This window comes from Plecotus auritus (genome assembly GCF_963455305.1).
Source record: "Plecotus auritus genome assembly, chromosome: 3".
Classification (NCBI taxonomy): Eukaryota; Metazoa; Chordata; class Mammalia; order Chiroptera; family Vespertilionidae; genus Plecotus; species Plecotus auritus.
In genome coordinates, this window is record NC_137772.1 from 101,364,920 (window position 1) to 101,375,554 (window position 10,635).

Here is a 10,635-nt window from a genome sequence, read left to right on the forward strand (position 1 = left end):
CCAGGAGGGGAGGGCAGTTGGGGGTGATCAGGCCAGGAGGGGGGGGCAGTTGGGGGCAAGCAGGCTGGCAGGGGTGACAGTTGGGGGCAAGCAGGCTGGCAGGGGGGACAGTTGGGGATGAGCAGGCCATCAGGGAGGCAGTTGGGGGTGATCAGGCTGGTGGGGGGCAGTTAGGGGTGGTCAGACTAGAAGGGGGGGCAGTTGGGGGCCATCAGGCTGGCAGGCAGAGTGGTTAGGGGTGATCAGGCAGTCAGGTAGGTGAGCAGTTAGGAGCCAGTGGTCCCAGATTGAGAGAGGGATGTCTGACTGCTGGTTTAGGCCCAATCCCTGTAGGCCTAAACTGGCAGACGGACATGCCCCAAGGGGTCCTAGATTGGAGAGCGTGCAGGCCAGGCTGAAGGACACCCCCCTCCCCCATGCATGAATTTCATGCACCGGGCCACTAGTCTATACTAATAAAAGAGTAATATGCTAATTAGTCCAGGAGACCTTCTGGATGTCCTACCAGACAAAGCCATGGTGGTGGGGCTGAGGCAGAGGCAGTTAGGGGCAATAAGGCTGGCAGGGGGGCACTGTTGGGGGCGAGCAGGGTGGCAGGGGAGGGCAGTTGGGGGCAATCAGTCTGGCAGGGGGTGTAGTTGGGGGTGAGCAGGCCGGCAGGGGGTAGAGTTAGGAGTGATCAGGCCAGAAGGGGGTGGCAGTTGGAGGCATTCAGGCCGGTAGGCAGAGTGGTTAGGGGCGGTCAGGCAGGCAGGCAGGTGAGCAGTTAGGAGCCAGTGGCCCCGGATGGCGAGAGGGATGTCTGACCCGGTTTAGGGTCAGACATCCCCCAAGGGGTCCCAGATTGGAGAGGGTGCAGGCTGGGCCCCTCCCCCCATGCACAAATTTCGTGCACAAGGCCACTAGTTAGCATTATAAGCCTACCTCAAGAAACAAGAAAAGCCTCAGATAAAGAATCTAACCTTATACCTAAAGGAACTAGAATAACAACAACAAAAAAAGCCTAAAGTGACTGAAAGGAAGGAAATAAAGATCAGAGAGGAAATAAAACAGTCTTAAAAAATTAATGAAATCAAGATCTGGGTCTTTGAAAAGATAGAGAAGATTCACCAACCTTTAATCAGACTTCTCAAGAAATCTTTTTCTTTGAGAAGATTCAGCAACATTTAACCAAATTTATCAGAGAGAAAGAGAGAGAGAGAGAGAGAGAGAGAGAGAGAGAGAGAGAGAGAGAGAGAGAGAGAGAGAGGAGATTTAAATAAATAAAATCACTGAATTACACCAGCTGGGCTCAGTAAAAAAAATGACAATGAGTTAATGAGGTATCAACTCACACTTCTCAGAATAGCTACCATCAACAAATGACAAGTGCTGGTGAGGATGTGGAGAAAAGGGAACCCTAATACACTGCTGGTGGGAATGCAGATTGATGCAGCTATTATGGAAAACAGTATGGAGTCTCCTCAAAAAATTAAATATGGAACTTTATTTTACCCAGTGATCCCAATTCTAGGAACATATCCTAAGAAACCCAAAACACCAATCAGAAAGAATATATGCACCCTATTTTCATAGCAGCATTATTTACAATAGCTAAGATTTGGAAACAGCCCAAGTGTCCACCAGTAGATGAGTGGATAAAAATGCTGTGGTACATTTACACCATGGATCACTATGCAGCAGTAAAAAAGAAGACTCTCTTAGCCTTTGAGACAGCATGGAGTGACCTGGAGAGTATTATGCTAAGCAAAGTATCACATGATCTGACTCATATGTGGAATCTTATGAACAAAATAAACTGACGAACAAAATTGATCCAGAGGCATAGAAGCATGGACCAGACTGTCAAATCTCAGAGAGAAGATGGGGTTGGGTGTGTGGGTGGGAAGAGATCAACCAAAGAACTTGTATGCATACATACATAACCCATGGACACAGATAATAGTGTGGCAAAGGACTGGGGTTGGCCAGAAGAGGTCAAAGGGGATAAAAAGAGAACATATGTAATATTTTAAAGAATAAAGATTTTTTTAAAAATAAATAAAATTATAAATGAAAGAGAAGTGTAGACAACTGACACTATGGCAATACAAAGAATTACATAAAATACTTCAAACAATTATATTCCAACGAATTGGACAATCTGGAACAAATTGATAAATTTCTAGAAACATGATCTTCCAAGACTAAATGAAGAAGAAACAGAAAATTTGAAAAATCAATCTCTACCAATGAAATGGAAACAGTAATACAAAAAACTTCCAACAAACAAAAGTCCTAGACTAAATGAATTCATTGGTGAATGTTACAAAACATTTAAAGAAGAATTAACATTTATGCTTCTCAAACTGTTCCAAAAATTTGAAAAAGTGGGAAGGCTCCCAAGTTCACTTTCTGAGGCCCGTATTATCCTGATTACAAAATCAGACAAAGACACTATAATAAAAATTATAGGCCAAAATTCCTGATGAACATATATATACAAAAATCCTCAACAAAATATTAGCAAACAGAATTCAGTAATATATTAAAAATATCATGCACCATGATCAAGAAGGATCTATTCCTGAGATGCAAGTTTGGTTCAATATCCACAAATCTATTAATGTGACATCACATAAACCAAATGAAGGATAAAAATTATATAATCATATTAATAAATGCTCAAAATAATTTAATAAAATCCAACACCCATTTTTGACAAAGACACTCAGTAAAGTGGAAATAGAGGAAACACACCTCTGTATAATAAAGGCTATATGTGACAAGCCCAGAGCTATATCATACTCAATGAAGAAAAACTAAAATAATTTTTCTTAATATCAGGAATAAAACAAGGATGTACACACCACTTTTATTCAACATAATATTGGAAGTCCTGTAGTCCTAGCTATAGCACTCAGGCAAGGGAAAGAAGTAAAAGTCATCTAAATTGGAATGGAAGAAGTAAAACTTCATTATTTCAGATGACTTGGTACTGGATAGAGAACTCTAAAGATACCACCAAAAAACTACTAGAACTAATAAATAAATTCAGTAAAATAGCAAGATACAAAATTAATATTTAAAAATTGATTGCATTTTAACAGCAATAATGAACTCTTAGAAAGAAAATTTAAGAAAAAAAATACCAATTACAATTACATGAAAAACAAAATAAAATCCCTAGGAAGATATTCAATCAAGGAGGTAAAAGACTTATACTTGGAAAATTATAAGACATTAAAGAAAAAAATTGAAGAAGATACAAATAAGTGGAAAAAGAAACCACACGTATGAATAAGATGATTAACATTGTTAAAATGTCCGTATCATCGGAAGCAATCTACAGATTCAATGTGTTATCAATCAAAATACCAATGGTATTTTCCACAGAACTAGAATAAATAATCCTAAAATTTATATGGAACCACGAAAGACCTCAAATAGAGAAATCTTGAGAGGAAAAACGCACACACACACAAAGTTGGAGGTAACATGTTACCTGATATAAAACTATAATACAGTACTGTAATAATCAAAACAATATGGTTCTGCAGAAAAACAGACACACAGGTCAATGGATGAGAATATAGAGCCCAGAAATAAACTCATACGTATACGGTCAATTAATATATGACATAGAAGGCAAGAACATGGAATAAGGTAAAAACAATCTATTCAATAAGTAGTGGTGGGAAAATTGAAGATACAAGAAAAAAATAAAACCAGACCACACTCTTACACCATACACAACACAAACTCCTAATAGGTTAAAGACTTAAAGGTGCAATCTGAAACCATAAAATTCCATAGGCAGTGAGCTCTTTGGCATTGGCTTTTTTAAAAAATATATTTTTATTGATTGCAGAGAGAAAGGGAAAGGGAGAAAGATATAGAAACATTAATGATGAGAGAGAATCATTGATTGGCTGCCTCCTGCACACTCCCTATTGGGGAATCGAACCTGCAACCCGGGCATGTGCCCTGACCTGTGAATCGAACCATGACCTCCTGGTTTATGGGTAGATGCTCAGCCACTGAGAAACACCAGCTGGGCTTTGGAATTGGTCTTAGTAATAATAATAATTTTATATATATATATATATATATATATATATATATATATATATATATATATATATATATATCATCAGGAAGGAAAGCAGAATAAAAATAAACAAATGGGACTACATCAAACTAAAAAGGTTTTGAATAGCAAGGAAATCAACAAAACAAAAAGACAACCTACTGAATGGGAGAAGATATTCACTAATGATCCATCCAATAAGAGGATAATATCCAAAATTTATAAAGAACTCTTACAACTCAGCATCAACCTCCCCATAAACAATCTAATTAAAAAGTGGGCAGAGGACCTGAATAGACACCGCTACTAAGAGGACATACAAATGGCCAATAGACATGAAAAAATGTTCAACATCATGAATCATCAGATAAATGTAAATGAAAACCACAATAAGGTATCTCCTCACACCTGTTGGGAATGGCTATCATCAGTAAATCAACAAACAATGAGTGTTTGCAAGAATTTGGAGAAAAAGGAATCCCAGGCACTGTTGGTGGGACTACAAATTGATACAGCCACTATAGAAAACAGTATGGAGTTTCCTGAAAAAATTAAAAATAGAACTACCTTATGACACAGCAATACCACTACTTGGTATATATTTGAAAAAACCTAAAACACTAATTCGAAAAGATATATACACACCTGTGTTCATGGCAGTGTTATTTACAATAACCAAGATATGGGAGCACCCAAGTGTCCAATGATAAATGATAAAAAATCTATGGTACATATATACAATGAAATATTACTCAGCCATAAAAAATAATGAAATTTCAACATTTTTTGACATCATGGATGTACCTAAAGGGTATTCTGCTAAGTGAAATAAGTCAGTCAGAGAAAGGCAAATACCATATGATTTCACTTATACATGGAACCTTTAAATACAAAATAGAAACAGACTCATAGATACAGAGAACAAACTGATGGTTGCCAGATGGGGACTGGGTGAAAAGGGTGAAGGTATTAAGAAGTACAAACTGGAAGTTTCAAAATAGTCAAGGGAATGTATAGTGAATAATGCAATAGCTATATATGGAGCCAGGTGGGTCCTTGAATATTCGAGGGATCACTTCGTAAATTATATGTAGTTGTCTAACCACTATGCTGAACACCTGAAACTAATAAAAATAATATTGAATGTCAACAGAAAAAGTAATGAAAAAATTATATAGTAAGTTACACATCAAAAAAGAAATGGTGTGTGTGTGTGTGTGTGTGTGTGTGTGTGTGTGTGTGTGTGAGTTTGTGATGTGCATGTGCACATGTGTAATGACCTGTGAGCAACAAAGAGATTGAAGGCTTTTGTGCAGGGTGATGACAAACACTGATTGAATTTCATGGACTGTGATCTAAGAGCTACTTCTTTGGTTTTAAAAGGAATTGGTTATTAAGCAATGAGAGCTTTTAATGTGGAGTTCTGTAATTATTGTGATGTCCCTTCCAGCAGCTGCATTTTCTACATGTATATTTTTAGTAGAAATGCCTGTACAAACAGAATTAGTGTCCTTCTGCCCAAGGCCTCTCTACCTTCATTCACCGTTTCCTGTCTTTTTCACTCAGTAAGCAGTCATTCCTACTTACCTTGTAGTGAAATGTTTATTTTAAGAAAATTTATTTTAAATACTGGGTATACACATCTTCTTAAAAAAAAGACACAATTTATAAACAAGTGTTGAATGAATATTTGAATTAATGGACATTCAACATTTGCATATATGTTTCTCTATTTGGGATTGTTATGCCAGGAAATGTCAAGACATCCCCAAGTTTTTCTTTAGGCCCTTCACCTCATTCCTGCCAACCTAATCCCACTTATTCATTCACCAAGTATTGCTAGAACACCTATTACATATAAGAAAAATATTAAAGTCATGAGTCATTCCCTCACTGCATTTATAGTGTAGTGGGGGATCCAGCAAGCAAACTGAAATTACAAGAGAAGATATAGTGACTACCATAATTAGATACTCACAGAATTCTAAGGAAGCCAAAGGAGGGTACTTAGCATCTATGGAATGGTCAAAGAAAGCTACCTAGAGGAGGAGCCATATGGGCAGAATGCTGAGAAACTTTACTACTCTTATCAGCCAAGCCTTTCAATCCAAACCTTCCTTCCCAAAGCTACTTCCAGGTATTTCCATAATTCATCCCAAGTTATTGCTTAATTTGAATATAAAAATCTGTCATATTGAATTCTAAATTAATTTAACTTTGTCATAGTTTACTTAAAAAGTAGTTAACAATAGTTATCCAACAAACATTCACTGAGCACCTATTGTATGCCAGGTATTGTACTAAGTGTCTAGGCTCTAAAAATGAGACATACAGTTCCTATACTAACACCCAGTTATAAAATGCCAACCTTCTATATAATAAAAGCCTAATATGCAAATTGTCCCATTGGGCAGTCATTCGATCACTTGCTATGACATGTGCTGACCACCAGGGGGCAGAGCAGAACATGGCAGGGGTTGGCGATGCAGTGCTGGCAGTGGGTGGCAGTGGAGGCATTGCCAGCTCTGATAGGCCCCAACAAAAGCGGGATCACAGCAGGATGGTGGAGCAGGTGAGCAGGCTGTGCCAGGCCAAGGCAGGTGCAAGTGGAGGCCTGATCACCCCACTGAATGCCCCACAGATGGCAACCAGCAGTGGCAGCAGGGGGCAGGGCCACTGCCTGGCTCCCAGGTGCTGAGGGAGCCAGGCGGGAAGCCCAGCCCCAATTGACCATAGTGGGATGGTGGAGCAGGTGAGGGGGCAGCGCCAGGCCATAGCGAGGTGCCAGGTGGGGCTTTGGGGCTGCGAGGCTGGGGCTGCGAGGCTGGGGGTGCGAGTTTGGGGGCACAAGCTGGGATCAGGCCACTTCGAGGGACCCCACTCATGCATGAATCATGCACCAGGCCTCTAGTGGGGATATAATATACAACATGGGGAACAGACCAATAATCCTATATAGTAAAAGCCTAATATGCTAAGAATCTGGTTGTCCAGTAGTCCATTCAACCAATCAAAGCGTAATATGCTAATGATAATGCTAAGGCTGCTCAACCACTCACTATGATGTGCACTGACCACCAGGGGCCAGACAGTTGACTGGTTGACCAGTCGCTATGACATGCACTCACCATCAGGGGGCAAACGCTCTGACTGGTAGGTTAGCTTGCTTCTGGAGTCTGGCCATTTGGGACTGAATGAGACAGGCCAGACATGCCCTGGAGCCTCCCACTGTCCCTCCCCGGTTGGCCAACCTCCCGTGTCCCTCCCCAGCCCCAATCATGCACCGGTGGTGTTCCTTGGCCTGGCCTGCACCCTCTCGCAATCCAGGATCCCTCGGGGGATGTCAGAGAGCCAGTTTCAGTCCAATCCTGCAGGCCAGGCCATTTGACCCCACTGGTGCATGAATTTGTGCACCAGGCCTCTAGTACTGTAATAACTATGTACCATGACAGATGGTTATTAGATTTATTCTGGTGATCATTCTTTAAGTTACGTAAATGTTTAATAACTATGTTGTATACCTGAAACTAATATGATATTGTATGTCAACTATAATTTAAAATAAAATTTAAAAAATAAAGAATAAAAGAACTAGGTTTCTGATAATGTAATTTAAATAAATCAAAATTAATTTTAAAACCAAAAATTGATAGTTTCTGTACCAAAGAACGGAAAAAACAACCTACAAATAATTAGTAATTAATGTGTAAGTACAGTAATTATAATATGTAAAGTTGTTTTTAAGGTCACAAAGAAAGTACATATAACCCATTGCATTTAAAGTGGGAAGTATAAGAAGTGAGAGGCCTCCACTCACTCCCCTGCAGTCTCTTCTTTGTGCAATGGATGGCATTGTTCCAAATAAAGCAATTGGTACAAAGCAGAGATTGGATAAGCTCTTGTCTGGCTGCATCACTGGCAGATCCTTTATCTGAGCAACAGCAACTTAGCCTCTGCAGCAAATGGAAATGACAACAAGAAGTTCAAAGGTGACGACAGAAGTACAGGCTTGTCTTCCAGAGTGATTAGCATCTGGAAGCTTTCCAGTGATGTCATGGAGGGTGAAGTCATTTCCCTGGGACTGCCCTTTGGGAAGGTCACCAACCTCCTGATGCTGAAAGGGAAAAAACAGGCCTTCATTAAGATAAACACAGAGGAGGAAGCCAATACCATGGTGAACTACACCTTGGTGACATCCAAGCATCTTGGCCAGCCAATCTACATCCAGTTCTCCAACAACAAGGAGCTGAAGACGCACAGCTCACCCAACCAGACAGGGGCCAAGGCAGCCTTGCAGGCCATGAACTGTGATCAGTCGGGGAACCTGGCACTGGCTGCCTCGGTCCTGGCTATGGATGCTGGGATGGCGATGGCTGGCCAGGTGCTCAGGATCATTGAGGAGCCCCTCTTGTACTCAATCACCCTGGACGTGCTTCACCAGATCTTCTCCAAGTTTGGCATAGTTCTGAAAATCATCACTCTCACCAAGAACAACCAGTTCCAGGCACTGCTGCAGTATGCCAAACCATGAGCACCCAGAAGGCTAGGCTGTCACAAGATAGGCAGAACATCTACAGTGCTTGCGCATACTCCACATATACTTTTCTCAGCTCACCAGCTTCAACATCAAGTACAACTGTGACAAGAGCCAAGACTACACCACTCCTGCCCTGCCCTCTAGTGATAGCCATGCCTCACTGGACCAGACCATGGCCCCAGCCATGGGTCTTCAGTACACCTGCTATCATGTCAGTTTCTCCATTTGCAGGAGCTGGTTCCCCTCTCACCTTTGCCATTCCTCAAGCTGCAGGCCTTTCTTTTCCCAATGTACATGGGGCCCTGGTCCCTTTGGCCACACCTTCAGTGGCAGCAGCTGGCCGGATTGCCATCCCAAGCCTATCAGGGGATGGAAATTTTGTTATGCTGGTCAGCAACCTTAACCCCGAGAAGTCACACCCCAAAGCCTCTTTATTCTTTTCCATGTGTATGACTATGTGCAGTGGGTGAAGATTTTATTCAATAAGATGGAGACTGCTCTAGTGCCGATGGCAGAGGGAAGCCAGACCTAGCTGGCAATGAACCCCTCAAAGAGCACAGGCTGCAGGGAAAGCCTGTGCACATCACACTCTCCAAGCATGAGAACGTGCAGCTGCCCCGTGAGGGCCAGAGGGACCAGGGCCTCACCAAGGACTATGGGAACTCACTTCTGCGCTGCTTCAAGAAGCCAGGCTCCAGAAACTTCCTGTACTTCTTCCCGCCCTCAACCAACCTGCACCTTTCCAAGATCTCGCCTTCCATATCCGAAGACAACCTCAAGATCCTCTTCTCCAGCAATAGCGGAATTGTCAAAGTGTTCACGTTCTTCCAGAAGGATTACAAAATGGCACTGATCCAGATGGGTTCAGTGCAGGAGGCCATCCAGGCACTCATCCTGGGAGACCTGTACAACCACGACCTGGGAGAGAACAGCCACCTGGGAGGACAAGGGCTCTTAAACTTTTAGGGTTTTTTTTTCCCTCCCCCCTGCAAATTATAGACCAGAGTTTTTTGTTTTTGTCTGCCTCTAAGGCTGGCACACATTAAGGTGGCACAACAGCTCTTGAGTCTTAACTGTCTCCTTTACCTTGTGTAGTCCTGAACTCAGGGGTCCCGCGGAAGCTTCCCTGTGCACAGACCTTGGGCTGCCAACCCCTCTTCCTGGGGCCTGGACTCCTGAGTGTTCGTGTTTGCATGGGACAAGGGTTTAAATATAATTTTTATACCTGTTGTAAGACATGAGGGGCAACAAGCACTGTTTTTTATGGTGTCACATGTATATTTTGATGTCAGCAATTATAGGCTCAGTATTGTAATGTAGAGCGTTGCACATTCCACTGCCTGCCTATGGCTTGTCATGTTGAGAAAACTGAATTAAAGAGATTTTATAACAAATCTTCCCATTTCTGCAGGCATTCTGTTCACACTGTAGAAGGCAATTTGGCCATCCTGTACTGGAGTTAAATAAATCCTCTCTATCCTGAAAAGAAAAGAAAGAAGTGAGAAAGGCAAGAAAGGCCCCATACATGAGGCAACAGTTAAAATTAGTAGGTTGTGTAGGAGGTAATCAGAGGTATGAAACACTATTATTCAAATTAAGAATATTGTGTTCTATTCCTACTATTTCTGATGGTATTTAAATTATGGAAAATTATTGAAACTTATAAAATTATTGTGCTATAACTTTTGAGACAATGATACAATGATCCCTTTTAGTCAAGTAATGTGATTCATTTCATTGATAGATTTTCCACTGTTGAACCAATCTTAAATTCGTGGAATAAACCTATTTGATCATGGTTTATTTCTTTAAATTCACAGTAGATAAACTTGCATAAAATTTTATATATAATTTTGAAATCTATGTTTATAAGTAAAGTAGGCCTATATTTTCTTATGTGTTCTGCTGTTTTTCATGGATGTTGAAATTAGGTTAACACAAACTTCAAAAAATAAATTGGTAGCTCCTTTTCTTTTTTTCTATTTTTCCATGAGCATATCTTATTCTGTGAATTTGTTTCCTTGCTGTT

The 10,635-nt window shown here is 41.0% G+C and overlaps 1 pseudogene across 1 annotated transcript; it reads left to right on the plus strand.

Annotated features, from left to right (window-relative positions):
• The first annotated feature begins 7,911 nt into the window (after positions 1–7,911).
• On the plus strand, positions 7,912–9,572 carry LOC308244104 (polypyrimidine tract-binding protein 1-like; annotated as a pseudogene). Its single transcript has 2 exons — positions 7,912–8,794; positions 8,880–9,572. The product of its transcript is annotated as a polypyrimidine tract-binding protein 1-like (transcript).
• Positions 9,573–10,635: the final 1,063 nt, after the last annotated feature.